Below are 26,002 nucleotides of genomic sequence, written 5' to 3'. Positions count from 1 at the left end.
ACAGAATAGCAATCTGTAACTTAATTCCAACCTGTGAGATCAAAATAAATTTCTGAGAAACTGAATGAGGCTAACTTATAAAAATATGTGAGCTTATGCCTTTTAATATCTAGCTCAGAATATTAGCTATAATTATTTTGAGAAATGAAGCACTTTGAACACTAATGGTGTTATGCCTTTAAGGAATTCTGAAGGTCTCACTGATCACCAGAACCTGGTCCCAACTAAACTGAATACTAGTTCCAAAGTGCCTGCCTTTTATTTTCAATAGTGATAATAGAAAACCACGGCTAATGTAAAAAAGGGGAGGAAATAAAAACCAAAACTATTCTCAAATATAAGCTTAAATAGAGAGGTAGGAAAAATAAAGTAATGGAACATGTACTAGTCGGGGTATTATGACTTTTCTAACTGGATTACATCAACTGATTATGCTACATTCAGTTGTTTTAATCTATTAATAATTTCTACAAAGCTCATTCTTGGAATATAATAATTAAAGGTTAATTTTTTTTCTGACTAATTGGAAGCAGAAGCTCAATGCTGGCTGCTTGGTTATGAAAATACACCCTGGTGCAGTTCAAAATTGTGAACTTGTTTACAATGGTACCTAATCTGTATTGTCATCCTCTGCATCCTGAGAATTAATTTCTCTCATAAGAAATTACATGGAAGTCTTGTTGTTATATTCTAGTATGTTTACTTGATGTCAAATATGCACTCATAATCTGAGTTCTTCAATGCTATCCCTCTCCTTTTATTCTGGAGAATGTAAAATAATAACATTGCTTTGGATTTGGATTATGTTCTCATTTGAAAGCTCTTCAGGGTAATATTCATCAACTTGGTATTCCAGGCAAACAGATTCATGAATCTGTATCATTAGCATTAAGATAAATGCTAATGGCTAAAATAATTTATTAAGTAAGGCCCATATGTCTACTTGTAGAATAATATTGTCACAATGCCCCATGTTCTTTCATCAATTGAAAAGTAAACAGATGGATACATGGGTACTCTTAACAGAGGGTGATATCTTAGTTGGCATGCTTATTCTAACATTCTGATAACATTTTCATTTCTTCTTTACTGCATTTAGCCTACTCTCTCCTTAGAGTAAAAAAATGTAGTATTATGGCAAAACTACTTTCCTCCAGTGTTTGTGGTATTCCTGCCACGGAGAGAAGAGAACAAAAATTCCTTTCTCTTCTACATGCAAAATGAAAGGGTTAAAGACATTGTTCTATTTTTGTGTATATTCAAGTGCATAATTTTCTGATACATTATATACTGATAATAGTCCCTGATAAATGAGAACAATATATTCTTCACTCATAAGCAAAACTAGGTTAATTGCTTCTTTTAGCAGAAAAGCAAATGTGAGGGGGAAAGCTATTGCTCTTTATTTTAGAAAAGATTGCATTGTGAATAAACTAAAACCTTCTGGCTACTCTAAGAATAAACTATAGATAGAAATGAAAATGCCCTGTAGAGATTGTGCCAAGTGAACTATTCAAATACACTCCTTAAAGAGCAGATCTAAAAGGCTGGCATTCATTGTATACTTTGAGTGAAATGTAATCATTGTCCATTACATAATTACTCCTTGCATTTCTGCTCAAGTGGTGGTCTAATTTCTGGCTCCTTGGTCTCATCTCTCCTGCCTTGCCCATTTTACATGCTGATGTCAGACTATTTCTGTCCATTTCACACTTGCCTTAGAGTCTCTACTGAATCTCTATCACCTTTGGGATAAAATGTGAATTCCTTCCTCTGACATTCATGGTCCAACACAACCCAACTCTCATATCACCTTCATTCCCTCCTTCCACCTATTCTATGATCTATTCACCCAGGACAAGATGAAATTCTCTAAAAGATAATCTGCATGACCATACCTTAGAAGACTTTTCAAGCTAATCCTTTGCCTCAATTTCCTTTCTCCTGCTCTGGTCTTGTTGATGACCTCCTGTAAATTACAGCACCAATGTCCCCATTCACTGATGCCATATATGATTCTCTTTCATTGAATTAGTTCATGGCATTTTCTCATGGTTTCAACATCTCTTTTGTAGTGTCTGTCATATATATTATGATCATTTGGTAACATATCTGTTTTTATTTGTAAAATTATTTTGTTTGGATAAAGGATGAATAAACTATGCTCTCTGATCACAAGTTCAGTTTTATCTTGTAAGTTTAACAAGACTAAAATCAATATGTCTCACTTATATGTGGAATCTAATGAACAAAATAAACTGATGAACGAAACAGATCCAGAGACATGGACGCATGCAACAAACTGAGGAATCTCAGAGGGGGTGGGGGAGGAGGGGAGAGATTAACCAAAGAACTTTATGCATATATGCATACTGCATGGACACAGACAATAGTCCAGTGAAGGCCTGGGGAGTTGGGTGGAGAGGGTCAATGGGGGGGGGGGGGGGGGCGGAAGGGGACATCTAAAATACTTCCAACAATAATGATAAATTTAAAAAAATAAATCAAATCACCCTGACCAGTTTGGCTAGTGGATACAGCATCGGCCTATGGACTGAAGGGTCCCAGGTTTGATTCCGGTCGAGGGCATGTACCCAGGGGGCAGCTGATCGACGTTTCTCTCCCATCAATGTTTCTAACTCTCTATCCCTCTCCCTTCCTCTCTGTAAAAAATCAATAAATTATATTAAAAAAAGATAAAAATCCTATCTAATAAAAGAGAAACATGGTAATTAGCCATATGTCTGCTACCCTTCCCATTGGCTAATCAGGGCGATATGCAAATTAACTGCCAGCCAAGATAGCTGCCAGCAGCCAGGCAGCTTGAAGTTAACATGAAGCTTGCTTGCTTCAGTGACGGAGGACTCCAACATTCCCCGCCTGCCTTGCCGGCCTCTGAGCTTGCAGTTTGAAACATAGTTACAAATATAGAAGCTAAACAAAACCCCAGAAACCTGCTTTCAGCCCTGTTCTGTGTGTGACAAGGTAGAGCCATAACCTCCCCATCGGCCCTGCCCTGAGTGTGACAGTGGCGGCGCCCCAACCCCCTGATGGGCCCTGCTCTGTGCGTGACAGGGGGTGGCGCCGCAACCTCCCCATTGACCCTGCCTTGAGTGTGACAGGGGGCAGTGCCCCAACCCCCCAATCGGCCCTACCCTGAGCGTGACTGAGGGTGGCATCGCAACCTCCTGATCCACCATGCTCTATGCATGACAGGGGGCGGCGCCCCAACTCCCCAAGCAGCGCTGCTCTGAGCCCGACCAGGGGCTGCACCTAGGGATTGGGCCTTCCCTCTGCCACCCGGGAGCAGGCCTAAGCCAGCAGGTCGTTATCTCCCGAGGGGTCCCAGACTGCGAGAGGGCACAGGCCAGGCTGAGGGACCCCCCTCCCCCCCGAGTGCACAAATTTTTGTGCACCGGGCCTCTAGTAAATAAATAAAATCAATATGCCCATTGTCTGATGATAAACTGAGGAGTCTTACATAGTGTTTGGCCATCTGTAGGTTTAGTTTATTAGATAACTAGAGGCCTGGTGCATGAAGTTCTTGCACGAAGGGAAGCCCTCAGCCCGGCCTGCACCCTCTCCAATCTGGGACCCCTTGGGGGATGTCCAACTGCCTCTTGTAATCCGGCACCGCTGACTCCTAACTGCTCGCCTGCCTGCCTGCCTGATGGCCCCTAACCCCTCTGTCTGCCTGCCTGATCACCCCCTAACCACCTCTGCCTGCCTGCCTGATAACCCCTAACTGCTCCCCTACTGGCCTGATTACCCTTAACTGCTCTCCTGCTGGCCTGATCACCACTAATTGCCTCTGCCTTGCCCCACACCTGGGACCCAGGATTCCCTCCTCCAGCAGGTTGGATCGCAGGCACCCAGGACCCAGGTTGGCTTCACCCGGGCCCGCTGCAGCAGCAGAGGACCATGGGTGGGTGGCTTCGCCTGGGCTGCAGCCACAGGTGCCAGCGTCTGGGACCACGGGACGGGCGGCTTGTCCCTCTCCCGGGCTGTAGGCACAGGCACTGGCGCCCAGGACCATGGGGCTGGTGGCTTGTCCCTCTCCCGGGCCACAGGTGCAGGCACAGCCGCTGGCACCGGGGGCTGCAGGGCGGGCGGCTTGTCCCTCTCCCAGGTCACAGCCTGGCTGGTCCCCATTCCTCTCTTGCGAGCTCATTTGTGCCTGGCTGGTCCCTATCCCTCTCTCACAAGCTTGTTTGTGCCTGGCTGGTCCCCATACCTCTCTCCCCAGTGTTGAATGTCTGAGTAGTTCCGGTGCGAGGGTGTGAGGGCGCAGGGGTGCGAGGGTGTGATGACCATATGCATATTAGCTCTTTATTATATAGGATTTGAAGTTAGCTGATTGCCAAAGAGGATAGCATGCCAACATCCTTCACAGTATTTATATACTAGAGGCCCGATGCACGAAATCCATGCAAGGGGCTTGGCCCTCGCACCCATGGTGGCTTGCCTTGGCCCCTGCAGCCCCGGCTTCATCCAGAAGGTCGTCGGTCTAATTAGCAGATTACGCTTTTATTATTATATAAGATTTTGTTAAAATAACATTATTTAACAGAAGTAGGCAAAACAAATTACTTCATACAATTCAAATTTAAGATTGGGTACTATGACCAAAACAACCATTTTTAATGCTTCCAAATGAAGGTATTACCATGGATCTATAATCATAATTCTGACAGTTATTTGATATCAATTGGAGGGGGATTCAGATGTATATATTTCATAGTTATTTTAAAATTGTATTTTTTGGTGAATAATAAACATAATTTTACTGTTCTTGATTATTTCTTCCTTACCTGCCACTTGGTGAGAAAATATATAGAGAGAATTAAAAGGATCAGCTTCATACTCATATCATGGTTGAAAACTCATTTTCTCTTTATATCCCCAGAGAATTTTTGTCATTTAAGCATTCAAATAAATTTATGTGTCTTTGAAAATAATCATGCTTTGAATTACAAAATGTACCTTATTCAGACAATATAAATTGTTTTGAAATAAATGTTCTCATGAGTAATTATAGAATAGAATTTGTTCTAGTTCCACTGATTTCAAAAGTAGAGCATTTCCATCCCATTGTTGTTCGATGAAAACCTTATTTTAGTAATAGTATATTAGTACATTGTCTATGGCATGCTAACATGTACCAAACTCCTTCCTGTAGTGTGAGTAGGAAGAAAAAGAAGTAAAAGGGTGAGAAAAATTAGCAACAATGGTAAGGAATACTTTGAGAGAAGTTCCACAATGGTTTTTAAAGTTGGCCAGGAGTAGAATGAAATGAAATACTTTAAAGAGCAAGGATGCCATTCTACTATTTCTAGATCAATTTTCAAATCATGTACAATTAAAAGTTAACCTTGGGCTACAGAACATAAGTTTAGATAATGAAGAGAAAAATAATGAGTCTTTTTCAATCAGTATAATGTGATGTATATCTAAGCTTGTTGTTGTTCTTATTTCTGACTTGTTTGCATAGAAACATAGCTGTTTAGTATCATTCTGCTGTGGACACAATCAAACTGTTGCTGATTTAGCTACTTGTATTGAATGGTGTTGGTTTCGTGGCTATAAAACAAAACTAACTAAATCAGCCATTTCTCCTACTTAGTTGGCAAGAAATGACTTCTTTAGGATATAAATTGATCTTTAAATTGTAATGTAAGAATAATTTAAAGATAGAGAGGAAGCTGTAAAATAAAAATGGAGGGCAGAAATACTCTAAAGATATAAGGTGTATAAAGGGAAAAATAACACTTTTAATTTAAAAAGTGATTTGTTATATCACTTGCATTAACATGCCTTCCTCTTTGAGAATTCCTTACTACTCCTGGCTATAAACACTTCAAGAACACACTACATTTGATCTAGTATTTTATTTTTTTTTACAATGTTTCAATGTTACTCTTATGACTACATGATGTATGTTAGTAATATTGTATGGATAGAAGATTATATACAAGTGACTCTCATTCAAGAGTTAGAAGTTCTTTTGAAGGAAGAAGATTGTCTGGTACTATATAACTAAATAAATGTACATGCTATAGATTTATTTTTATACTAGAGGCCCGATGCACAAATTCGTGCATGGGTGGGGTCCCTCAGTCTGGCCAGTGATCGGGGCCAATTGGGGCCATCTCGCCCAGTCCCAATCGAGGCTGATTGGGGCCAGCCGGCCAGGGGGAGGGACCGCGGGAGGTTGGCCAGCCATGGGAGGTTGGCTGTGGGAGCATCTGCCCCCTGGTGGTCAGTGTGCATCATAGCAACCAGTCGACCAGTCATTCGGTTGCTTAGGCTTTATTAATGGTATTGATTTTACTTTCAAATTTTGTCTGTCTTTATACTGCCATCATAGTTTATGTATATACATCTTGCCACCTGATGTGATGAAGCTGAAAATGGTTTTGATGGTTTAATACATGTTGGCAAAAATTATTAGTCAGGCAATCGTGCACAATATTGTAAATGAGGCATTATAAACTGAGATATGTAAAATGACAGCATAACGCCTCACTTACTACCTAGAGGTAGGTTAGCATAGTGGTGACTCAGAGACTCTAGATTCATATGTCACTTCATAGTGTGTGAGTTTAAGCATATTATTTCATCTCACTGCTGCACAGTTTCCTCATCAATCACATAAGGATAATTAATTATCTCAGGAGTGGCTTTGATATTTAAATGAATTGATTCATGTGAACATGTTTTGAGAAGTACCTGGTACATAGGTAAGTGTGTCATACATGTTGGATGCTATCCCAGTTTTCTATTTCTGTTTAGTAAACTTTCCCAAAATTTAGTGGCTTAAAACAACAATTTACACTTACAGGTAAATGCCAGGTGAGGATGGAGTCACAGCAATGTTTTTACACTCACAGGCCTGATACCTGGACCATAAGGGCTATCATCATGGTGGCTATTTGAGACTTTCTCTCTTTATGTGGCTACCTTGTGCTTTCTCATAGCGTGGGAATCTCATGAATCATATCTACTGGGCAGCTAGCTTTCCCCAGAGCAAGCATTCTGAGAGATAGAAAGTGGAAGCAGAAAGTCAATTAATACCCACCTTCAAACTGGTACAAATATGGCACTTGTGCCATAATTTACAGGTCAAAGTAGTTACAGAGTCCTCTCAGGTTCAAGAAGTGTGGACAATCCTCACTTCTCAACTAGAAGTGTCAATGAATTATAGTCATCTTTAATATATTAACATCATTCAGTGGCCTACTAAGTGAATGCTAACATTCACTAAAAAACCTCTGTGAATTTAAATATGTTGGCCCTAAACTCTTCACACTGAGATATTTTTAAAAATGGTCTTTGAATAATTAGCTTTATCTAATCAGTACACATGAAAAATAACCCAAGCTGCTATTTTCCTGTCACCTCTGACACCAATCAAGAAGAAAGGAGAGCAAGGAAGAACCATTTTTCCTTCAATAAAATCCATAGAGGATACACATCTTTTTACTTTTAACACATGAAAGAAGACTGTGACAATATCAGGTCACATAAGTGTAAAGTTAAAGGTCATTCAGGTTCCTGGGCAAAGAATTACCAGAAGAGAGTGACTTCTTCAACCTTAGCTAAAAATGGCAGCACAATTAAGTAAAATGACTCTGAGCTTTGGGATTGTGATAGTGAGGATATCATATGTTTCTGCTGATATTACTCTATCCCCTAATTGTTCCTTTATTTAGTTAATTAACTTCATACCTAATGGTGGGCTGGCAATTGAGCCAATTAAGTGGCAATTTGAATGAAACAAGTAATTTATTTATATAAAACCCTAATATGCAAATCAACTGAACGATGGAACGACCAGCAGAATGACCAGTTGCTATGATGCTCACTGACCAACAGGGGGCAGACGCTGAATGCAGGAGCGGCCTCCAGCCTGCAGGCCCCAGTTGGCAGCATTGGGGTGGGGAAGCGGATGATAAGTGGGTGGCACCAGGCCAAGGCAGGTGTGAGTGGGGGCTCCCCAATCATCCCGTCAGTCCTTCCACAGATCAGCCCTGATTGCTGGACATGCCTAGGGACCTTACTCGTACACAAATTCGTGCACTAGGCCTCTAGTGATCTAAATAAATGGAGATGTCAGTTCTGTCAAATAACCTAAAAACTATCAGCTTAAAAGCTAATAAAAAACCAAAAAACTTACTGGGAGTCATGAAGTAGAGCCTGTCATAAAATCATGTGTATGGTCAGGCTGTAAGCTGTGTAGCTTGGTATCATAAAGTAAACATATCTTATAAGTGCTAGTATAGCTAATTATTTTAGACTTGAGAATTTTCTTGATCAAGACATATTTTATAACATTTTCTTCTAAATTCCATTGGTTGTACTATTTTTATCCTATTGAAATATTAGAGTAACAGTGACAGTCATAAAAACATAGCACAACAATAAAAAAAAATCAAGTATCAAGTGAATTCATTTATTTACTTGAACTTCTGAAATACCATAAGGTGTATACATATAATCTCAAAGAACATGTCTAAAAATTCCCTTTTATATCCCATCCATTTCACTATATTTCAGAGTTACTTCTATATCCATCTGTTTTTTTCTTTTCAATTTATGAAATCAAATAAAAAACTTAAAAATCAAATCTTTAAAAGTAAAATATGTGCTATTATTTTAAATATTAATGTATATTGTGTTAAAGGATAATATTTAAAATAAAATTACTCCAAGCACAGTGTAAATTTATATTGGGCAGAGCACAGGTTCATAGTAAAAAAAATAAAAATTCTTATTGAGAAACCTTTGGAATAGTTATATCCATGGTATTGGCTACGGTGTAAATGTAATTTATAAATGCATCCAAACTGCAATTGACATATAAGCTACAATTGTCAAAATTCACAAATATTGGCATATATAACAATTTGATGAATAAAATTACAAAACTTGTTTATGATAAAATTAGAGATTTGAGTACCAAAAAAACCAAAAAACCCTTTAAACATAATAGCACATGTTTCTTCTTTGTTGCTTCTAAATAGGACTTTACAAATATTTGATTCTTTAAAAATATTTTGTAAATAAATTAAAAAGGTCTACAAAGGTACTGAACGTTTTATAAATAAAACATAAAATATTGTTGCATTGTGTGAACAATCATTTAGAAATTTATAATCCAATAATTCAAAAATTGTGCTAATAAAATTCTGATTTTGAAGCTTTTTCAGATTGCTGTTATTGAAAAAGAAAGCTTGCAATATAGAAAAACATTTAAACTAACTGCTACAAAATCAAGAAATAACCTAATGAAATTCAACTGGCATTTGAATGATGTATAATAGTTAATTTTGAAATTTTATAATTGTACCTCTGAACATATTAACCCATACGAAGACTCTTTTTATGTAGCTCCTATTATAACTGAATTCGTGCATGGATGGGGTCCCTCGGCCTGGCTGGTGATCGAGGCCCAGTGGGGCCCATTGGGGCCAGCTGGCTAACCGAGGGAGGGACCATGGGAGGGTGGCCAGCCACTGGAGGTTGGTTGTAGGAGTGCACTAAGCACCAGGGGGCAGCTCCCGTGTTGAGCATCTGCCCCCTGGTGGTCAGTGCACATAAGAGCTACCGGCCCGTCATCTGGTTGTATCCTATATATCCTATATAATAAAAGAGTAATATGCAAATTGACCCTAACAGTAGAACGACTGGGAATGACTGGTCACTATGACACACACTGACCACCAGGGGGAAGACGCTCAATGCAGGAGCTGCCCCCTGGTGGACAGTGTGCTCCCACAGGGGGAGCTCTGCTCAGCCACAAGCCAGGCTGATGGCTGCCAGTAGAGTGGTAGTGGTGGGAGCCTCTCCTGCCTCCTCAGCAGGGCTAAGTATGTCCGACTACAGCTTAGGTCTGCTCCCCGCTGGCAAGTGGACATCCCCCGAGAGTTCCTGGGCTGCCAGAGGGATGTCTGATTGCCAGTTTAGGCCCAATCCCCTGGGGAGCAGGCCTAAGCCAGCAGGTGGTCATCCCCTGAGGGGTCCCACACTGCAAGAGGGCCGGGCTGAGGGACCCCCATCCCCCCACCGAGTGCACAAATTTTTGTGCACCAGGCCTCTAGTCCTATATAATAAAAGGCTAATATGCAAATTGACCAAACAGCTGAACGACTGCTTGCTATATTGTGCACTGGCCACCAGGGGGCAGGCTCTCAATGCAGGCGGAGAAGCCGGGCTCATGGCTGGCAAGTGCATTGGCGGTGGCAGGAACCTCTCTCGCCTCTGGGGCAGTGCTAAGGACCCCTCAGCGGACATCCCCTGAGGGGTCCCAGACTGTGCGAGGGCACAGGCTGTGCTGAGGGACCCACCCCCGCCCCAGTGCACGAATGTTGTACACCAGGCTTCTAGTAGACAATTAAGACTGGAAATGTAATTGAAATGCAGCAACAAACACCAATAATTTTCATTCTATGTTATTTTTAAAGACATTTTTTAAAGTTTCTATTTGACTATAGTTATTCTTATTTTTAGAAAGAATTGAATAACGAAATGAATTTTGAAATGCACTTTCAATAAATTCACCAGTATAACATCGCAAATATAATTTGAGTTAATTTTATTGCCCCCTTTCACTTTCAAGGATCCTAATTTCGACAATATAATATCATATGGTTACCATAGTAATTAACAACCCGGGAGGCTTAGGAGAGGGCACCCCTCAAAGTTCCCTGTGACCCCATGGGATGAAGATGCAGCTGAGAGAAAGCTCCAGGGAGCTTGCCAGCAGGCCGCTGTGACCCGGAAGGAAAAGCTCCCTACAGGGGCGACCAAGCAATATGTCGAGGAGGGGGAACACTTCTTTCCTGCCTGCTGTTACCTCACTGTGGAGGGACATATATGAGAACAACACCCGTAACGGCTGCTCTTAGCTCCCTTCTTCCGGTGGAGCTGGTGATCAGTTATCCGATTGGTCAACTTGGAAAGCGACAGTTCGTGTGTGTGTGTGTGTGTGTGTGTGTGTGACCCGCCCCTTCCTTTCTGCCTGGGGACGAGCTGCCAAGAGGAAGTGCCGGTGTGACGCCACCCCTCCAGGCCGCGCGGCTGAGGGAACTTACCTCTGCGCCATCTTCCCCGGGGGCTGCCTGTTACGTCGTTGGTAAATCTCTCTTAATTCTGGGGTTCTGTAATCTGTCAGCCACAGCTTTAAATATCTCTTCTCGCTGTTGTAAATATTTTTGTTTTCCTTCTGTTCAGTTAAATCCCTTAGAGAAGAGAATGACGTTACCCACGGACCCTCCTCACTCCCCAGCATCTTGGAAAGAGTAGGGTTGAAGTAAAACGAAGCCAGAGAGGAAGTCCGTGCGTGGAGGGCTTGCGGGGTAAAGCTCCTGGCCAGCTCCTGGCCTGGCTCAAGGGAGGTGTGAGACTTGGCGAGTTTGGGACTGAGACGGACCGCCCGTTTCCGGTTGTAGAGGGTGGTGGCCATTTACGGCGATTTTGCACACGCACGAGTGGCTGTTTTTATGTAATCGCACAGGTATTTCTCTACAGCAGTGGTTCTCAACCTGGGCTGCACAGTAGAATCACCTGGGAATCTCTTTAAAATCCTGATTTCTGGGCCTCACCCTCCGGAAATTCTGTTTCTTTGTTACTAAAGTTGTGGCCCCCACCCCATCACAAAGGAACAGAATTTCCGGAGGATGAGGCCCAGAAATCAGGATTTTAAAGAGATTCCCAGGTGATTCTAATGTGCAGCCCAGGTTGAGAACCACTGCTCTAAAGGCAAGTGCGCGTGCGCGGGGCTGTGAGCGAAGGCGAGGCGAGGGGCTCTGCAGGCCGTGGCTGAACGGAGTGCGGAGGTTCCTGATCGTTCCTCCGGGCCCAACGGCTGCGGCCACTGGCCACTTGCCCTGGGACTCCGCGTCCAGGACGTGTTCTCTGAGTCGCCTTGTCTGAGACAAGGGTTTGACTCCAGTGGGGGTCTTTTCATGCAGCAGCCTCTCCCCGGCCTCAGAGGTTTCCATGGCACCCAGCAGTGCCTGCAGGGAGTACCTGCAGTGAGTAGTCAGTGCCAGGCCTGCGTGGGGGGTCGAGGTAGGGGGGGGGTGGGGAAGTCCGCTCAGATTCCGATCCCTCGCACATTGCTTGACTCCGCATTGGAATCAAGAGAGGGAGCACTGAAGAGACAAATCCAGGAGTCACGTGACTTGTCCTGGGGTTTAAAAGTTGCTACTTTTTGATCTGAGTGCCTCTGAATTGGATAATTCTATATGGTTTGACCATGACTTTTTTTTGGGGGGGGGGGTGCTTGTTAATCCTCACCTGAGGGTAATGTTTTCATTGATTTTTAGAGAGAGAGGAAGGAAGGAGGGGGGGGGGGAACCTCAATGTGAGAGAGACACATGGATTGGTTGCCTCCCGTTGAAGCTCCTACAGGGACCAGGTATGGAACTGCAGCCCAGGTCCTGCCCTTGACCAGGAATCAAACCCCAGACCCTTCGGCGTCCGGGCTGAGGTCTATCCACCTTGAGCCACACGGCCAGGGCTGACCATGTCTTTCGATTGCTGAGATTCAAACTGTGAATCTGCCCATAGGGTGTTGATGCATATCAAAGTAAAAATAATTAGGGCCCTTCCTGTAAAGAGCATATACCCTCTTACATTGAGAATGAGATACAATTCAATGAAATTATTGCAAAAACAGTGGGTAAAAAATAAAAGGACTTGTGCTTGGAATGCTCTGGTTCTAATGATTTTGCTTAGGAGTTTAAAGTGTTGGAGTAGTTTAAAACAAGTTTCAGGGTTAATATAGAACAATGGAAGAATGAAGCCAAAAGAAAAAAAAATAGACTGGAAGAAAATAAAACTTTTTTAGGAGAAAAGGAGAAAATACAAAACTAACTTGACAGAGGTGACATAGAAAATAACTATTTGAATTCAACTACATACCTATAAGAGAGAAATGGAAATTCAAGGCAATCTAAGTGCTCTACAACAAGGTATGTTACTAGATTGGAATAGGGGCCTAGCTCCCAAATCTGACTCTTTTTGAAGGAGTCATTTCATTTAAGATTATGCCTCTCTCTTTTTGATTAGAAACAGGAGACTATTGAGAAGTCACAGAAAAGGGATGATGTAAAATATGTTAAAACAGCATCTTAAAATTGGGAAAAACTAGGAAGATCTGTAAAATACACAAAAAAGTATCATTAGGTGATTTTCAAGGTAATAGAGTCACTGTAGATTTTTGTATAGGTCTAGCTTATGCCTTGTAGGAACATGCCAAGAATTGACTCAAGACATGGCTCAGCAAGATGAGGCATATTGGAAGGAGCCAGGCAAGAAAAGGAGTTAAGACTAAGCTTGTATGTACTTGATGTGGGTCTGATGGTAGAAAAATTCCTCCATGGAATTACTCATCTCAAGGAATTAGAAAAGATTTGTTTAAATAGTAGAGGTTTTTAATAGACCCAGAAGTTAATGATTTCATCACTGATGATAGAGATAATTCTGGAATTTAAGAAATAGAGGAATATATTAGAACTAGCTAATGTCTAAAAAAGATAAAAAGGAAAACATGTATACATTTCCAGCAAAAAGCAATATTATTTGGAGAGGAGACCAAATTAATGAGCAGCTTAGGCAGTTAGAAACTCAGTTCTTAAACAGATTAAATAGTTAAAAAATTAAAACATTCTGAAAGGTGTAGTTGGAGGATAGGAGAAAATAAAAACTAGAGACATATTTCCAGGAAAAAATACATTGCATAAAAATGCTATTCAAAATCTGAATAATTCACTGAGAAAAGACTGCCTTAAATGAGCACCTGGAAGAGGTATTCCTTCTCACTGGGCCTTGAGGTGCTCAGGTTTCAGAAGCAATTGTAGCTTCAGTTCAGGAATCTATTGAGAATGATATTCCAGCTATAGCAAATGGGATAAGAGAGTAACCCTCCCTCAGAGGGAGTTTAGCAATTCCATATCAAGAGTTATGGGAAGAAGCACTGTCATAAGTATAGGATTGAAAATACCTGCTTACTGGAGATAGTAGGCCCTGTTTCATAAGATGGTCTCTGATTCCAGCAGTAACAGAGCCAGAAACAGGGTTATAGGAGGGAATGAAAATGAAGAGGATTTTAAAACATTTTTCATGTGCAAATAGAATCTGGTGATTTTTATTATAAACTAGGGGCCCGGTGCACGAAATTCGTGCACTGGGTGTGGGCGGGGGGGGGGGGGGAGTGTCCCTCAGCCCAGCCTGCCCCCTCTTACATACTGGGAGCCCTCAGGCGTTGACCCCCATCACCCTCCAATCGCAGGATCGGCCCCTTGCCCAGGCCTGACTCCTCTGACAGAGGTGTCAGGCCTGGGCAGGGGACCCTCATTTCCCCCCATCACTGGTTCTGCCCCCAGCCCAGGCCTGATGCCTCTGGCCCAGGCGTCAGGCCTGGGCAGGGGACCCCCAGACCCCTCTGATTGCTGGCTCTGCCCCTTGCCCAGGCCTGATGCCTCGGCCAGAGGTGTCGACCCCCATCACCCTCCGATCGCCTGATCGGCCCCTTGCCCAGGCCTGACGCCTCTGCCAGAGGTGTCAGGCTTGGACAGGGGACCCCCATTTCCCCCCGATCACTGGCTCTGACCCCCGCCCAGGCCTGAGGCCTCTGGCCCAGGAATCATGCCTGGGCAGGGACCCCCATCTCCCTCTGATGGCTTGCTCCACCCCCCGCCCAAGCCTGACGCCTCTGACCCAGGCTTCAGGCCTGGGTAAGGGGACCATCATATCCCTCCAATCCCCGGCTCCGCCCCCCACCCAGGCCTGATGCCTCGGCCAGAGGAGTTGACCCTCATCACCCTCCGATCACCAATCACCGGATCAGCCCCTTGACTAGGCCTGAGGCCTCCGGCAGAGGTGTCAGGCCTGGGCAGGGGACCCCCAGCTCCCCGCGGTTGCAGGTTCTGCCCCTGCCCAGGCCTAACGCCTCTGGCCGAAGCATTAGGCCTGGGCAGGGGACCCCCAGCTCCCCACGGTTGCAGACTCTGCCCCTGCCCAGGCCTAACGCCTCTGGCCTAGGCGTCTGGCCCAGGCAGCGGGGACCCGCAGCTGCAGCGGCCCCACGATCGTGGGCTCCACTTTAGGCCCAGGCAAGGGACCCCTAGCTCCCGGGACTGCCAGCTTCGACCATGCCCAGCTCCCATCACTGGCTCCACCCCTACTTCCTGCTATCACTGGCCAGGGCAGCAAAGGTGCCTGATTCTCCAATCATGGCTGGGGGGCAGGGCAAAGGCGGCCCCAGGGCCGCCTTTGCCCCGCCCCCCACCTCTTAGCTTCCCCCTGGGTTTCCGATCACTGTCAGTGGCAGGGGGCTTCTTCCTGCTTTCCTTTTCGCCTCCCTGCATTGTGCCTACATATGCAAATTAGCCGCCATCTTTGTTGGCAGTTAATTTGCATATAGCCCTGATTAGCCAATGAAAAGGGTAGCGCCGTATGCCAATTACCATTTTTCTCTTTTATTAGTGCAGATATTTAAACTTTTCTGGAAGGAAGGGATGTTTCAAATGTCATCCTTTGAGAGAGATAGTATGGAAGCTAAGTGCATTTTGCTCCCACGTTTGATGAATCCATAGTGTCAGAGTTAATGTATTAATAGATATTTTCTGGAATCTGTGACACACAAACTGAGGGAGATATATTATTTATTATATGTTATTTAATTAAGAAGGTTATTTTGTTAGCATAAAGATTTTGTGTAGGATGTACAGGATATATAGACTGTGCAGGATGACTTCCCTGCACGTGGAGATGGATTTTTATGGTCGCCATTCTTGAGTTGGCCATCTGGGCATATTTGTCAGATGAATTGTTTTTTTTTTTGGGTGGGGGTGGGCGGGTCGTGAGGCCAGGCTGCTTCCTAGGTTCACACAGGAATGGAAACTCCTGAAATTATACTAAAAAAAAAATCCCCACCACAAACAACTTTTAGCAAGCAAGGTCCAGTTTTGAGGAAAATAAGGTTAGAGTAACAATCTGGGTAAATCACATTTACTAAGATTAACATGGGTAGCTTTATATATATAAACTAGAGGCCTGATGCACAGATTCATGCACATTGAAAGGAAGTTAATTAGAAGAAATATTTTAGAGGCCGGGGTGGGACCGTGGGAGGTTGGCTCCAGGGCATGTCTGACCTGTCTTGCCTAGCCCTGATCCGGACTGCAGCAGCAAGCTAATCTACTGGTCAGAGCATCTGCCCCGTGGTGTTCAGTGCATGTCATAGCGACTGGTCGAATGGATGAATGAATGGTTGGACACTTCTTATATTAGGCTTTTATTATATAGGATTCTTTCGTAAGCTTACTTTGTTAGTACATTCTCATTTTTGTTCTGTTCTATGGCTAGTTAGACTAACCTAAGTAGTATAGCCCATTCATTCCCCATTGCAGGTTCACAGAGGTTAATTAATTTGTATGTGACAGAGAAAGACCCAGGCATCTGGTTCTGGTCAGACTAATTTAGTAGGTCCTGTAGTATGTATGCCTCCTGAGTCATTTTTTTTTTAAGTACAAATACATGCATATTTAAATATATATTCTTAATTTTTCCTTTTCTCTAGAAAATAAAGCAAATTATACACTGTTTTTCACCTTTTTCTTTCTTTTTTTTCTCAACATCAATCATGTTTTCTGGAAATATTTACACAAGAGTATGTAAAGAGCTTCTCATTCTTTTTTATAGCTGCATAATATTAATATTCTGTTATCTGACTATATCACAGTTTATTTAAACATTCACCTATTGATGGACACTGGTGATTTCCATTGTTTTGCAATTACAAATAGTGTGATAATAAGTAAATTTACATACTTGTCATTTTTGGCAGGTATATCTGTAGTATAAATTTTTAGAAATTGGATTGCTGCATCAACAGATAAATCCATGTTTAGTGTTCTTCATACAGTGCCAAATTCCATAAATCTTTTACCATTTTGCATTCTTACAACATGAGAATTATGCTTCATCATAGCCTCATCCACAGAGTATTATGAAATTGTTAGATTTTTGCCAGTCTGATAGGTGAAAGAGGTTATTTTAGTGTTGTTTTAACTTGTATTTATTATTTAATAATACAATATGAATGAGTTGAATATTTTTTCATTTTTGTAAGGGCTATTTTTCTGTGAATTGGCTCTCATGTTCTTTACCCATTTTCTAAGAAGCTTTTAGTGTTCTATTGTTGTTCAATATCTAGTTACTGTTGCCTGTGATGTTAGTTTCTATTATATTTTTCTAAGTGAGTCATTTGTCTTTTGACTGTACTTATTTTTTAATATAGTGAAATATATCAGTACTGTATTTTTTTAAAATTTCAGTTTGCATTCAATATTATTTTATATTACTTTCAGGTATACAGCATAGTGGTTATATATTCATATACTTTACAAAGTATATGATATTTATAGTACCCACCTTACACCATACATAGTTATTACAATATTATTGACTATATTTCCTATTCTGTAACTTCCAATTTGTGCTTCTTAACCCTTTCATCTTTCACCTAGTCCCCTTTGCCTCCTCCCCTCTGTGAACTACCAGTCTGTTCTCTGTATCTATGAGTCTGCTTCAGTTTTGTTTGTTCTCGAGATTCAGTACCATATTTTCTTTTATGGGTTTTGAATCATATTTAGTAATGTCGTTCACATGCCACGTTTGTAAAGTGTTGACCCTGAGAAAGAAGATACTTACTAAGAAGCTCCTGGTCCAAATTGTGGTTTCCTGTTGGATTTGAATTGATACCATTGGTTGACGAAACAAATTTGTGTGTTGCCGGGGTCCAACCCCAGCAGGTCCAGGGGTCCCCAAAGGTGTGGACAGAGTCGGCAAAGAAGGAATGACACGGAGACAGCGTTCAGTTGATCAGCAGCCTAGCCAGGATCTCTAGCTAGGATCTCCAGCCAAGTTCTGGTTAGGATCTCCAGCCAGGTTCTGTGTCCATGTTCTCTTGCTAGGTTCTCCAGCCAGGTTCAGTCACCAGGTTCTAGTCAGGTTCTCTTGCCAATTTCTGTAGTCAGGTTCAGTCCAGGATCTTTTGCCATGTTCTCTCCAGCGAAGTTCTTCTGTCTCTAGGTTCTGGGTAGGTTCTGTCTTCTAAGTTCTGTGTCTTGCTGTCTTGTTACATCTGTATTTATACCAGTTGATTCAATCCTATCAATCTCTATTACAAAGGTTAGGGCGTTTCTTATCTCCATTCCAGGGAGTAAAGATTATGTAGCTTAAGCATGATTGTTCGTAGTTAAAGTGATTAATTACCCGCCTGGCACTTAGTTAAAGAGTTTCATCCCCTCCCTAACTTCAGGGAAAAATCCTTACCTGGGGAAACAACCTTTCTCAGAGAGGTGACCTTGGCTAAAACACACAGCGCTAAGGGGAGCAAACATATTAAGAACAGTATGCTATATACGCCAGGTCCCTTGAAACATATGCTGTGCAGATGTTTCTATCCTGCAGCAACTGTGTCAAGCAGCAAGGATGGACCGGCTCCCGGCAGTGTGTTTTCTTTCCGTACTTTCATGGTTTATTTTTTACATTTAAGTCGTTAATTCTTTTTTGAGTTTATTAATGTCATGGATTATAATATAGATTCAACTTTATCTTTTTTCCAGATTCTTTGAACTCTTTAAAATAGTTAGTAAAAACTTGTTTCTGACATGATATAATTTCTCAATCTCTGAAGGAACTCTACCCATTCCAGGCATTGAGAATGCCTTTGACTGAGAGGAAGTAAAAGAAGAAATTTGTCAGGATGAGTTTGGGACTTTCACTTAAATAGTCCAGTGTTAAGGTCTTTGAGCTGTAGTTTACACAAGCTTGAGAATTTGGCTATAGACTGTAATTCCTTTGAACTTTAATGGTTTTTTGTATTTTAACTTTCATGGTGATTTAATTTTTGGACTTTTGTTTTTCCTTGGGAATTTAATAATTTAAAAAGGTTATTTTAAAGTTTGGGATATCTCTATAATATCAGAATTTTATTATTTGAACTTAAGCCATTTGATTTAATTATAGGACCTCTGATAGAAATGCTGGATAATATTCTGATCATAACTTGGGAAAAGAAATAGAATTTAGAATAAATTTTCAACTTTAGATATAGAATGACTACAAATTTAATTTAATTAATGTGATTTTTGACCTGTGTTGGAGGATTCCAGGCTGAAAAATATGAATTGCCAATGGTGGTCCCAGAAGGATAATCAAAGTCATAGGTGAGGCAGCTGACTGATAAAGGTGGGAGCAGGAAAAGTCATGATAGGCTGCTGATTCCTTTCTCAGGAGGGAAGCTACTCCCCTCTCTGAGCTGAAGCTTAATGATTAATTCCAATGGTTTAGGACAGTGGTCGGCAAACCACAGCTCGCGAGACACATGAGGCTCTTTGGCCCCTTGAGTGTGGCTCTTCCACAAAATACCACGTGCGGGCGCGCATGTACAGTGCGATTGAAACTTCGTGGCCCATGTGCAGAAGTCGGTATTTTGTAGAAGAGCCACACTCAAGGGCCCAAAGAGCCGCATGTGGCTCGCGAGCCACAGTTTGCCGACCACTGGTTTAGGAGAACAGAATGCTGGAGAAAATGGTATGTGGGAAGGATTGTAGAACACTTCCTCCCACTTCTGATGTTTCCTTTCATGTATAAGATCCATTGTTATAACATGCCTGGCCTCTCACCTAATTTCTACCTGAGTAGTTAAGGGAGTTATATTGATAAATATAAGTGAATTTGAATTGACAAAAAGAAACTGGGAGACCTTCTCCCTTTGTTTTTGGGATTGAGAGGAGGGGGAGAGAGCCTGGAGTTCCGCTTTTATTGAGGTTGAGCTTGGGGGCCTAGGGTTTTGAGGGCTCACTCTAGGGGTGAGTTTAAAATTTAAGAATGGGACTTTAAAGCATGAAATGGGAAGAGAGAAAACAAGCAGCCTCGTCAGTTATCTAAATCAATCAAGATCTGTAAAACAAAGGAAACTGAGGTTTGGCCTGTCGCCTTATCTAGTTCTGCCCATGGAAATGTTTATTCCAGATAGCCATCTTTGAAGTGGATGTCTTGGCAATCAAATCTCACTTAGATCAGGCACTTGCATTATAAAAAAGGGAAAAACCGGATGTCAGGGCTTACACTTTATGTGGTCAGCTGTGTCAAATTTTGATGAAGTAAAAAAAAAAAAAAAAAAAAAAAGGTCTGAGAAGGCCTCACTAATCTTGTGGTTTAAATAATAGCCAAGGTGGGGTGGTTTGTGAAATGAAGAGGCCTGTAATGTAAATTTGCACATTAAACTAGGTCACCAGTTATTGCAGAATTACTTATCAGGTGAGTTGAGAGTGAGCTATTTTATTTGAGCAGTGTAGCCAGGAAGAAGTGTGGGTAGTAATGGCAGAGCAGCGCTGAGTTGGCAGCTATATGAGCTATCCTGAGGGGGTGCTTGAGAACATTTGAGAGGGTCATAATAGACTGGTTCCTAAACTAGTGTCTTCTGGTACTACTGTGGACACATTACTACTCTGTTTCTTAACAGAAGCCCAAGTAATGTTTGTCCTTTGAGTGGGGATAAAGTACAAGTGACAGAGCAATACAACTTTTTCTAATATTCAAGAGGGTGAATGCTAAGCATTCTCCTGTTATAGAAAGACCCCAAATAAACAGGTGTTGGATTGATTTTTTTTTTTTCATATGGATAAAACTCAGAAGAAATCTGGAGAGTTATCAAGTATTTTTCTGTCTGAAGACTTGAAATAAAAGTGGTTGTAGGGGAAGAGGAGAAGGGAGTTGGAACCTTAATTTTACAAAATAGCTGGCAGTTCTTGACTGGGCCCACAGCCTGAATGACCTGTATTTCCAGACAGTTGCCCCTGTCTTGACCTTGTTTGTTTCTGGTTCTATTGTCTGTGCCCTGGGGTGAGGCTAAGGACAAAGGACAATTGGAAAGCAGGCCAAGGCCTACAAAATAAGCCCTCAATTGTCATTTTAATGGTTGTACCATTTTACCTTAATTTAATTTCCCTACCTCCAAGAATATATCTTGTTCTGTAAGTTCACAAGCTGACACATCATCCAGAGAGACTATTTATTTTCCCTATCTTCACACAAAGGCTGAGATTATTCTTGCATCAGTAATCAAGATCTTCTGTCTTTGGGTTGCAAAGAAAATGCATTTAACTGTAGTACTTGAAAGAGAAAATTGAAATTTGTCTACAGATGATAAAACACATTCCCCTCGTTTCAATTCTGTCTACTCATATCAGCTGAACTGCATTAATAAAAACAAAAGGTGCCTGTTGCTTGCTATTTGCAGAAAATAAATAATTCAGTTGCCCAGAACTGTGTATTAGATATATTGAGGTTTATTCCTATTATAGACCCTGTGTTTTTAGTTCATTTCTCCTCCCTCCCCTTCCCTCTACCTCCTCTTCTTCCTCTTCCTCCTCCTCCTCCTCCTCCTCCTCCTCCTCCTCCTCCTCCTCCTCCTCCTCCTCCTCATAGCATGGTACAAAATGAACCAGGGAAAATAGTCCCCAGAGGAAGTTTTTCCCACTAGCTTTAATAGCAGAGCAATTGTGAATCTTTCAGAAAAATGATCAAATCTCAAGTGTGATTAGCTTGTCTCTCTGCTTGTTGTAACCTTTTTACATTACTGGTGTAATTGTTTTAGGAAACAATTCTGTACACTTATTAGCATGCCTAATTCTAGCTTTAATTATTTATTGCTTTTATTGGGTATGCAAGTCATGAAATTGCCACTGGGTATATTTTCCAATAGCACAATCGACGCAATAATGCAAGGCATCTAAAAATAAAAGTAGGTTGGTACCTCTGAGATAGAGATTTCCATAAACAAAGGGCATATTGCAGATTTTTCTTTTTCCCCAATCAGACAATCTCATGGCATGCTGATTGTGAAACCATAGTCAAATTTATGGAAATGCAAAGGTAAGGACAAAATAAAAGTTCATACTCATGTATATTCAATAATAATTCTTTTTAGCCAGCCCTGTAACAGGAGGTCAGTGGCACAAGTCTAGGCAAATTGTGAAGTAGGAATAGTTTATCTTTAGGTACCTCTACCTCCTCTTTGTGGGTGTAATGATATCCTCATCTTTAGAGGCCTCTAGATTTTTCTCTCCCTTCTAAAATTATTTATACTTAAGAGAAGGTGAAAGTCATTCACATGGAGGTTTAACTGATTAACATGGTGATAGTGCAATAGAAATAACTCTTTGAGACCAAGCAGCCCTAATTATAAGCCCACTTTTAATCATTTTTCCTAGCTCTATGACTTTAAACAATAATTTTTATCTCAGGAAGATGTGGATTTGGTGCAGCCTGAAGCTTATACAATTTTGGGATCCCTTTATAAAAATTTATGTATGTAAATTTAGGTAAGGCAGTAAATATTTGTAATTACTTATAAAAAGTATAAATACAATAAAATCTCCTAAAATAAATTTGTCTAGAAAAAATTATTTCTGCAATTGTGGTAGGCAGTTAGACAGACATGAGCAGAGTAAAGATAATGGGCCAGGTACAGAAGGTTACCAGGGTGGAGAGTCTCTGGTAACAAGGACCTCACCCCAAAGATAATGGTCTCAGAGTCCTGGAGCAAAGACATCAGCTTACATTAAATTTAAGCTGGGGATGAAGCCCGAAACCCCTTACCATTACCTTCCTCTCTCCTAAGCTCCAAGGGCCCTTCTTTTGCCCCTGTAACTTGTTTCCTGAGCCCATTTCCTCTACCTCTCACTTCTACTTCTGTGACTTTCTAAATAAATTTTCTCTGTTGAACCTTGGCTTGACTTCTTTCTTAGCCAGAACTCAAGTACTGAGGTTGCTGACTAAAAGTCCAGTCTGACCAGATTGTTATAACACCTGGTGCCATTCTCGCCATCGCCAACACAACAACAAATCAAAAATACCTTCCCATAATAGCTAGTGATCTGGGGATAACAATGCCCTATTCTGGTCATATTTTCCAAAGATTTGGAGGCTACTTTGATTTTTTCTTCTTCTAATGGTTATTTTCCTAACAATGGAAATTCACATGGGGAAGGAAGGCAAAGATTTGGGGTAAATCAGGCACCATTGAGTAAATCACCTCTTCAAGTGCTCTAAGCTCTGCTTACTATATAAACTGATGGCAGGTCCCCAAAGTAACACTCATGCAAAGAATGCTTGTCCTTGGGTGTTTCCGTTCTTGTATCATGGTATCGTGGATAATAGGAACAAACATACATGACAGTAATTTTTAAAATGTTCACTTATACTGTCTACCTGTATTAACTCCTGTGACATTCCTGAGAGACTTGTCCCACGAACATTATAAAAAATGTCAGTGAAATTTGGTAAACAACTTGTGTGATTCTGCTTTTCATTTCTTTTTAGACTATATACAGAGTTAGCAAGAGGAAGTCCTTGACTCTCCTGGGAGGAAAAGTGTTGACATTGAGGCGTTCAGAAGCCAGTTCTTTGGAACCTTTGGGTTGTATTCATTGTAGTCCTTAGTATTTGCCTCTCCTGAAGGATGCCCAACAATAGCTAAAAATAGATTTAACTGCTAGGGTGAAAGAGTAAGGAAATAAACAAATGCTAAGAGATCCACTGCACAGAACAGGAACAAAAGAAGCCTGCTTACATCTGAGCCTCATTTTCTCTTCACTGCATCAGAATAACATGCCTGCAATTTAATTCGGTTTTACAATGCTCATAATCAAGCTCCACTTTCAGGATGTGTTACCTGAAAAAATTTGTTGTCTCTTTAACTTGTGCTGAATCCAGTGTAATTCCCTGGTGACACAGGCTGGAGGAGAAGGGGAAGAAACAAGAGTGGGCTCAGAGCTAAACAAACTAATCCATAATGGGATGGCATAGTATTCATTAGTCTGTTACATAGATGTCAAAGAGATAGGGAAAACTTAAATTTAATGTACTGGTAAGCTGATCTCTTTGCTCCAGGGCTCTGAGATCAGAAATAAGACCAGGGAACTTTACATACTTGTATTATCCAAAGTGTACTCTTTTATATTTTTACTTATTTAAGAGAGGAAGGGAGAGGGAGAGAGAGATAGAAACATCAATGGTGAGAGAGAATTCATCGATCGGCTGCCTCCTGCACACCCGCACTGGGGATGGAGCCCGCAACCAGGGCATGTGCCATGACCTGGAATTGAATCATGACCTCCTGGTTCATAGATCGACACTCAACCACTGAGCCACGCCAGCTGAGCCAAAGTGTATTCTTTTGGTCATATTGTTCAGTTGACTTTGGGGCATCTTTCTTCTCATCTTCTTGTCTCGTTGCCGCTCCCTTTCAGTCCTTTCTGCCTGATCCTTTGCCTTAAATGCTGAAGTGTCCTAGGACTCTTTTCTTCTTTTGATGCATTCACTTCCTAGGTTATCTTTTAGTTACCATCCTTACACTGACGGCTCCCCAGATTCTATATCTGGCCTGAATCTTTCCCCTGAACTTGAGACCCATATCTGTCTGTCAATACAAAACATACCCTATCTTGAATTCTTTTCTACCCCCTCCCCCAATCTGTTTCTCCCATAGTTTTCCCCTTCAAATTAATGGTAACATCTAGTTGCTCAGGTCAGAAACTTTTGAATCACCCCTGATGTTACTCTTTATTTCACATCTCACATCAGTAAAACTGTTGTTTGTACACATTTGAAATTTATTTGGAATCTCACCACCTCTCTCCATTTCTATTGTTACCACTTTCATTCAAGCCATTACCATCTCTAGCCTGCACTCTGACTTTATCCTCCTACTCCTTGTATTTACTCTTATCCCCCTTTACCTATATTCACCCTGGATGAGAAAGAGCCTTTTAAATGTAAATATGCTACTACCCTCTGAATAGAAACCCTCTGATGATTTTCTGTTATATTCAATATAAAGTCAAAAATCCTTACTGTGACCCAAAGGCCTTATATTATCTGACTGCAAACTAACTAGTTTTCACCTTACTGGCTGTTCTCCAGCTGCTCTACTAATTGCTAGAAGGACTCTACCTTAGAGTCTTTGCACTTGCTGTTCCCTCTGTCCAGAATGATCTTCATCCAAATGTCCACATGGTTTGCTCTTTTTTAAAAAATATATATTTTATTGATTTTTCACAGAGAGGAAGGGAGAGGGATAGAGAGTTAGAAACATCAGTGAGAGAGAAACATCGATCAGCTGCCTCCTGCACACCCCGCTACTGGGGATGTGCCCGCAGCCAAGGTACATGCTCTTGACTGGAATCGAGCCTGGGACCCTTCAGTCTGCAGGCTGACTCTCTATCCACTGAACCAAACTGGTCAGGGCTACATGGTTTTCTCTTTTACTTCATTTAGTCTCTGTTTAAGTGACAGGTTGTCAGATAAAACTTCACAGCTGCCTGCACTGGTCAACGTAGCACCTTTTCCCTGCTTTATTTTTCTTTATATATTTATTTATTACCTACATCTCCCAGTAGAATGTAAGATCTCTTTGGGAAGCAACATGGTCTGATTTGTCCTCTTATATATCCAGAGTCTAAAATGTTCTGGCATTAGGTAGACATTGAGTAAATATCTAGGGAATGAATGAATAAGGCATAATTAATGTTTTAGGAGTGCCATTTGCATTAGAGCAGCATTCTTTCTCTTGGGATAGGTAAAGCGAGTATGTCCATGGTTAAATCCATTATAATTCTCAGCCAGTTGCCAGACCCAGCTTTTAGCAGCTAATCTGTACTGGAACAGAAGCCAAATCCATGTGATTATTAAAACATATCATGTACTAAGGGACGCCTAGACTTAGGTTACTTTTCTACTTAGACACACAGGGTAGCTAACAAAGCTTCAGTACACATTTCTGGTTCTGCTTAGTGGGGGCTTAAGTCTGCTGTCCTACTGCCTTCAGCTAGATTCATTATTTCTGGAGTTGGGAGCTGGGCTCAGCAGGCGGTTAGTTAGAAATTTCAGAGCTTAGGTGAATATCCTAGCATGCAAGCTA

General features: G+C 41.6%; 1 protein-coding gene across 1 annotated transcript in view; it reads left to right on the top strand.

Annotated features, from left to right (window-relative positions):
- The first annotated feature begins 11,057 nt into the window (after window positions 1-11,057).
- The window catches only part of LOC118651610 (cytochrome c oxidase subunit 7B2, mitochondrial), a 99,718-nt gene continuing 84,773 nt past the window's right edge, over window positions 11,058-26,002 (top strand). Inside the window, exon 1 of the mRNA XM_036300973.1 lies at window positions 11,058-11,134. The gene's annotated coding sequence lies outside the window, so the exon portion shown is untranslated. The remainder of the gene's footprint in view (window positions 11,135-26,002) is intronic.

This window comes from Myotis myotis, unplaced genomic scaffold, assembly GCF_014108235.1.
Source record: "Myotis myotis isolate mMyoMyo1 unplaced genomic scaffold, mMyoMyo1.p scaffold_m19_p_1, whole genome shotgun sequence".
NCBI lineage: Eukaryota > Metazoa > Chordata > Mammalia > Chiroptera > Vespertilionidae > Myotis > Myotis myotis.
The sequence above is the reverse complement of the archived record's forward strand: the minus strand, read 5'-3'. Positions and strand labels throughout refer to the sequence as shown.